The following is a 6,400-nucleotide window of genomic DNA, read 5'->3' on the forward strand; positions in this document are numbered from 1 at the left end:
AAAGTCCAATTTCTTTTCTCGATGCATAAGGGTTGTTATACTAACAATCTAATAGAGGCATTGGCCATTTTATATGTTGTAGGACAATGTTGTTTGAGGGGATCGCACGGGATTATTTGAGTCTAACTCTCAAGTGGTTGTGAACTTCCTTATTCACAGATGCTTCAAGATGTTAATTGGCACATGAATTTGGTTGTTAATCAAGCTCTTCTCCTTTGTAGATCTTTGGAGTTTGTTTGTTTAGCATACATCCCTTGAGAGTGGAATAGAGTTGTAGATTTCTTGGCTAAATGGGCTTCAAATCCTGGGTAAAATTAGAATGTTATAGATAGTGGAATCAAGATGTAGATTGTTTGGCTAAATGGGCTTTTGATCATGTGCAGGATTGGAATGTTATGGATAGGGGGCAATTACCCCCAAATTGTCTCATCAATTCGATGACCTTGTTGATCGGGATAGAGCTCATTGTTGAGATCTCTCCTTTATATCTCTTCTTTCCTTAGTAAATTTCTAGCCCTCGTTTAGTTATTGATAAAGAGAACACAAACCATTTTTAAAGTTTGTTCTCCCATAAGTAATTTGTATCCTTATTTTCATTAGCTCTTAGATTGTAGATAATATGTTTACCTTTTTCAAGCCATTCCTCTTAACCATGTACTATTGTTTTTGTTAGAAACAATTTGAGTTGATTTCTAGACTACTGAGTGCAAAATTCTTTTTTATCAATATTGTAGATCATAAAACATGATCTATCATCAAAATAAAAGTAGAGTGTAGAACATTGAGATTTTCATCCCATTGTTAGGATTTTCGTTGTCAGTATAAAGAAAGCCAAGAACAAAATATTAAGCTTTAAATATGTTAGAAATAGATAATATTGAAAGGGCGGTGAATCAGTATTCTACAAACTTTTACCCACAATAGAATATTGTTAATTACTTTATAACTTGAATATGAAAGTAAACCAACAATATTGAGCAGTTAATATAACCATACACATAGAGAACTCATAACACCATTATTTGATAACTAGGGAAACCTTGGCCAACAGAAAACTCCGGTGGGGTTGATACCCACTGGATGATTCACTAAACAATAGGATCCGATTAAGGATATTGACCCTGTTAGGAGTCTATGAAGTACATATAGTGTCTTGATTCCTTGTTAGAGGACTAGACCTTGTTAGAAGCCTCAACCCTATTAGGATTTGCTTCAACCCTGTTAGGAGTTGGTAGATTAATTACAATGTATGCAAGAAGAGCTCGCTGCCCTAACATGCAATTATACAATTCAATTCCTTCACAAAATAGATATACATACAATACTAGCTTATTCTTGTAACTCGCACATGCTCTGATCTTACATCAAATTTTTTAGTTTGCATGTCACATCTAATCATGCAACTTCCACAATATCTATGCATCACATACATTCACTATGCAACTCACTTTTCCACTATTTGTGCAACATAAGATCTTTACTCATATCTTGTGCATTTACAAATTGTTTCTTCGTCGGCTTCCATGTATTCACACGCTTGACATAATATAAAATAATATCCACATAGTCAGCTTAACATGACTTAGTAATTATTTTGAAACCAAAACAATTCCTAAACTTGTACAGCTCTATTTTCTACTATGTTATGTTTTGCATTGTTAAATACCAGCACAATTAAACTTAATGTAACTTGTGTTGTACTAACCGTACACACATGCACTGGTACATGTCATCGTGACAATGTTACAAACCTTTTCTCAACTGTGCATAAGATAATTCTTTGCACATTGTTCGTACTGTTAACATCTATTCACTATACTCTTGCAAATTATCTAATACTTAGACAATTTTCTATCTCTGAATGCGTAAATGAAATGTTGAGTATGTGTTGCCATAAATAACAACCATCAAGACATCTAACTAACCATATTGCCAACAATCTCCCCATTTGGCATTGATGGCAACATTTGGGAAAACTGGCTAAGTCCCAAAATGATGTCATACATAATAAAAACAAAAAAAAATAACTACACACAAATTGCCTTTAAAACATAACAATTTTATTCATGTTTTCGTGGATCATTACATTCCTTATCACTCATTTACATTGATTGATACATAAGCTCCCCCTTACATATACATTTATACAATTTTCCTCTACATAATAACACAATACTCCCCCTTTGACATCAATGGAAAAGGTGTCAAAAATTGTATCACAAAAACTTGTTGCATGTTGTTGATCAGCTCGACATTCTGGATATGCAATCTACAAAATCAACCTTCAGTATATCAAAGTCTTTCTTCTAGTTGCCTTTGACTGTATTTGATATACTGATGAGTGCACAAAGTGCATAGGATGCCACTTCACTTGTGCTCAAGTTAGTATAGGCGAATTTGTCATAGGAATTCTTTGTTGAAAGACATTCCTCCAATTGCCTCTACAAAATTACAACCTTGGGTGCTAGATATTCTCTAAGCACCAAGAATCTTGTTATTATCTTCTCCTTGTCACATTCAATGATTATGACAGCATTGTGGATCTTCTCAATCTCACTCTCAGAATCTTCAATTCTTATCCCTGGTTGTTGCAATCTTGTAGTGAGTGACTGAAGCTCACTCATATGGTCTTTGATCTTTGCATCAAAATCAGATAAGTATAGGACATTGCATACTGTCCATACAACTTCTTACCTTTAGCAATACACTGTCTCAATTCCTTGATGTTTCCATCAAGTGGCTTCAAATCATTGCGCACATTAGTCCACACTATGTTGAATAGTGTTGCATAATGATTATTTTGTGCTTGCACTGCTGCTACTTCAGCTAAGGTTGTGAATTCCCCATCAAAGGTCTTCACCAACTCTTTTGTCTTAGCTTGCAAGTCTAGATTAGCTACAGTTGTGGAAACTATCTTCTGCATGCGCTCCAAGACTTCAGCAAGGGTCTTCTCCAAAGACTTTACAAATTTGTTTTTCTCAAACAATTTGCTCAAGGTGCCCAATAGCTCTTTCTAGTCTTAATCATCATCAGATGGAATAGGTACTATTGTTGATGTTCCACCTATTAATACTACCGAAGATACAGTAGTCTTTTTCATTTGTTCCTCTGCACTCTTCTTTTCCTCAACCTATTTCTTATTCTTCTCTTCTTCTTCTATCTTTTTCTTTTCCTCTCCTTCTTTCTACTTCTTCTCATGTTCTTCTTTTCTTCATCTTCTTTTCTTTTCTTTTCTTTTCTTTTCTTTTCTTTTCTTCATGTTCCTTTTTCTTCTTTTCTTCTTCTTTTCTTCTTCTTCCTTCTTTTTCTCTCCCTCTTCATCATCAAAACTGGTATAGGCAGTGATATTTCCAACAATATTTGCCCCATAAGCTACAAATAGATTCTCCTATATATCCATAGTTATGTACGTACTATCCACTTACATGGATTCAGTACCCATAATAATGTGAGGTGGAGATAGTGCTTGATGTGTAGCTTCTACCTCTTCCTCTTCATTGGAAGGTGTATCTGCTTGTACATATAGTGGACTATCAGCCTTTGCTTGCACACTCTCCTTAGGTATTGAGGACATATATTTCACTATAGCCTCCTCTGCTTCTTGCCTTACCTCCTCATAATTGCCTCCCATCATAAAAATTGTTCTTCTTTTGTTCCTCAGCAAGGGCTCAATACCCCTCAAAATTTTCTCAGATTCCTCTTTTGATCCAACATCATATAACTTATTTATGGATGTGATCCACATATTCAAATCTTCTTCTACCACTCTTCTCTTCCTATTGATCAACCTATTCTATAGGTCTTCAAGAATCTCATTCTAAATGCTATAAAATCTCTTATTCCTCATAATCATATTTCTTATTATATCATTCTCTAATTGTCTCCTATCTGTACTACTATGCATGCTATAAAATTTATTCAACTGAACAAAATTGTCATCATTTATAATCTGCATGTTCAGATTCTCTACCTTTGGTTTCCATGCCTTCTTGCTTGTGGTTGTATTGGCTTCCTACACATCTTTCTCAATAGGTTTATCTTCATCATCATCTTCTGAGCTTCCAGAACTGCTCACTTGCATGGTTTTCCTCCTTTTGCCAAGCCTGCTACTAATCTTCTTTACTCTTTTCTTTTCTTTAAGTGCAGGTTCTTGCTTAACCTTTACCAGTCTCCCTAACTTCCTCTATGCAGTAGGTACTTCCACCTCTGACTATCCTCTTGTTTGCTAATAGCTTTCTCTTATAGGTTGCACTTGCAGAACTACTACATATGGTGCAATGGGAACTTGCGTACATGGTTGTGCCTCCTTCCTCCTTTTGAAGGTTCTGCTATTGCAATAGGTGTTGTTGCCAACAATTTTGTTTGCCGACTGGCCTTCATCACCAGTGCAATTCCCTTTATCTCATTGAATTCCTACCTGGTCATTCCAAATTCCTTGAGTATGGAATCTATCTCCTTCTCTACTTTCTTCTTACTCTCCTTGATGTGGAGCTTAGACTCGAAAATCCTTAACCTTTCATCATATGTCCCCCATCTAGGACATTTTGTGTCCTGGTCAAACTCGAGTATGATCTGCGCATACCCTTCAATAAGTTCAGTGCTCATCTCATAGCCCATAGGCTCAATGAACTTCACTCTAGGTATCACTGCTTCCATGCAGGTGTTGTCAATTTCCATCATGAAGCACAAATCATCCTTATACTTCTCTACCATAGAGGGAGGTATCCTATACCTCGATTTCATCTTAGACTGAAAATTCTTCATCATCCTATCAATATCAATGTCTCTAACATTCTCAAGTTCGGATCTATAGCTTTGAGTTACAATCTTCATTGCGCACTCACTACTATCCCAATTAATTACTCCAAGAAACTTCTTAGTAACATAAAAGAAGCCTTTGCCTTTTAGATTTGATAAGATGTGGTTGGCGCACCCAGGCCTGTATGAAAAAATCAAGGAGCGGTGGGGTATTGAGGTTGATGGAACAGCCATGTACAAGGTCGCTAAGAAACTTAGATTCATTAAGTTAGAAATTCGATGGAACAAATTGGACTTTGGAAATATATTTCATGATAAAGAGATGATTTTGGAGGATCTTACTAAGGTGCAGGAAGAGATCTAGGCCTGGGGTTATTATGATATTAAGATGAACTCTGAGAAGGAAATTCTTGCTGATCTTCACAACATAGTGGGGAAAGATGAAATGTTTTGGAAGCAAAGGTCTAGGTCTATCTAGCTCAAGGGGACAAAAACTCTAGATTCTTTCACCTTTCCACTATGAAACATAGGGCTGCCAACAGAATTTGTGAGATCAAAAAGGGAAATGACACTATCAAGGAAGATAATGAGATAGCGGAGGAGGCTATCAGGTACTTCTCTTCTATGCTTATTAAAGATCTTAACTTGGATGAAGAGGACCAGAATTTTATTCTTAATATCATTCCCATGTTATTAGTGATGCTTAGAATAGGGCCTTAGTGGCTATCCCAAAACTTGAAGAAATTAAAGAGGCAGTTTTTGCTCTGTCGGTTGAGAAGGCCCCTGGCCCTAATGGTTTCCCCACCTTTTTCTTCTAGATGTATTGAGAAATTATTCAATTTGATCTTGTCAAAGTTGTTCAGGAATTTTTTGGTGCCAAGAACCTGTCGAAAGAAATCAATGCTACTTTTTTGGTTCAAATCCCTAAAGTTACTGGAGCGAATTCTTTTGGTGCTTTCAGACCAATCAGCCTTTGCAATTCTTTTTGTAAGATCTTTGTGAAAGTCTTAACTAATAGAGTTATCAAGTTACTTCTGGAGATTATTGTGCCTCAACAATCAGGTTTTGTCCCTGGTAGACAAATTTTGGACTCCACCATTGAGGTTCACAAAGTTATTCATTCCCTTGAAGTTGGCAAACAAGAGGGTTTTCTGCTCGAACTTGATCTGTCTAAGGCCTATGACAAGGTGGATTGGGGATTTTTGAACAGAATTCTTGAAGCTTTTGGTTTCAATGCCAAAGTGAGAATATTTATCTCACAATTGGTTTCCACCCCTTCTTTTGAGGTCATGGTTAATGGGATCCCCTTTGTTCTTTGAATCCTCGAGGGGCCTTCGTCAGGGTGATCCTTTATCCCTTATCTTTTTCATCATTCTAGCTGAAGGTCTAGGTAGGCTCATACATTCCAAAGGGAGCAGACGGGATTTGGTGGGCCTGAACCTTTCTTCTGGTCCCCTAGTTTTCACTCACCAGTATTCTATGGATGATACCATTTTGGGGGATGAGGCCTCGGTGAGAGAAGCTAGAACCATGAAAAGCATCCTCAATACTTATTCCAATGCCTCTGGGCAGCTCATCAACAGGGACAAGAGTTTGGTGTTCTTCTTCAACACCCCTTTAGGCAAATAGAAGAAAATTGCTA

This window comes from Cupressus sempervirens, chromosome 6 (genome assembly GCF_028749045.1).
Source record: "Cupressus sempervirens isolate cs-2001-9-10 chromosome 6, ASM2874904v1, whole genome shotgun sequence".
Classification (NCBI taxonomy): Eukaryota; Viridiplantae; Streptophyta; class Pinopsida; order Cupressales; family Cupressaceae; genus Cupressus; species Cupressus sempervirens.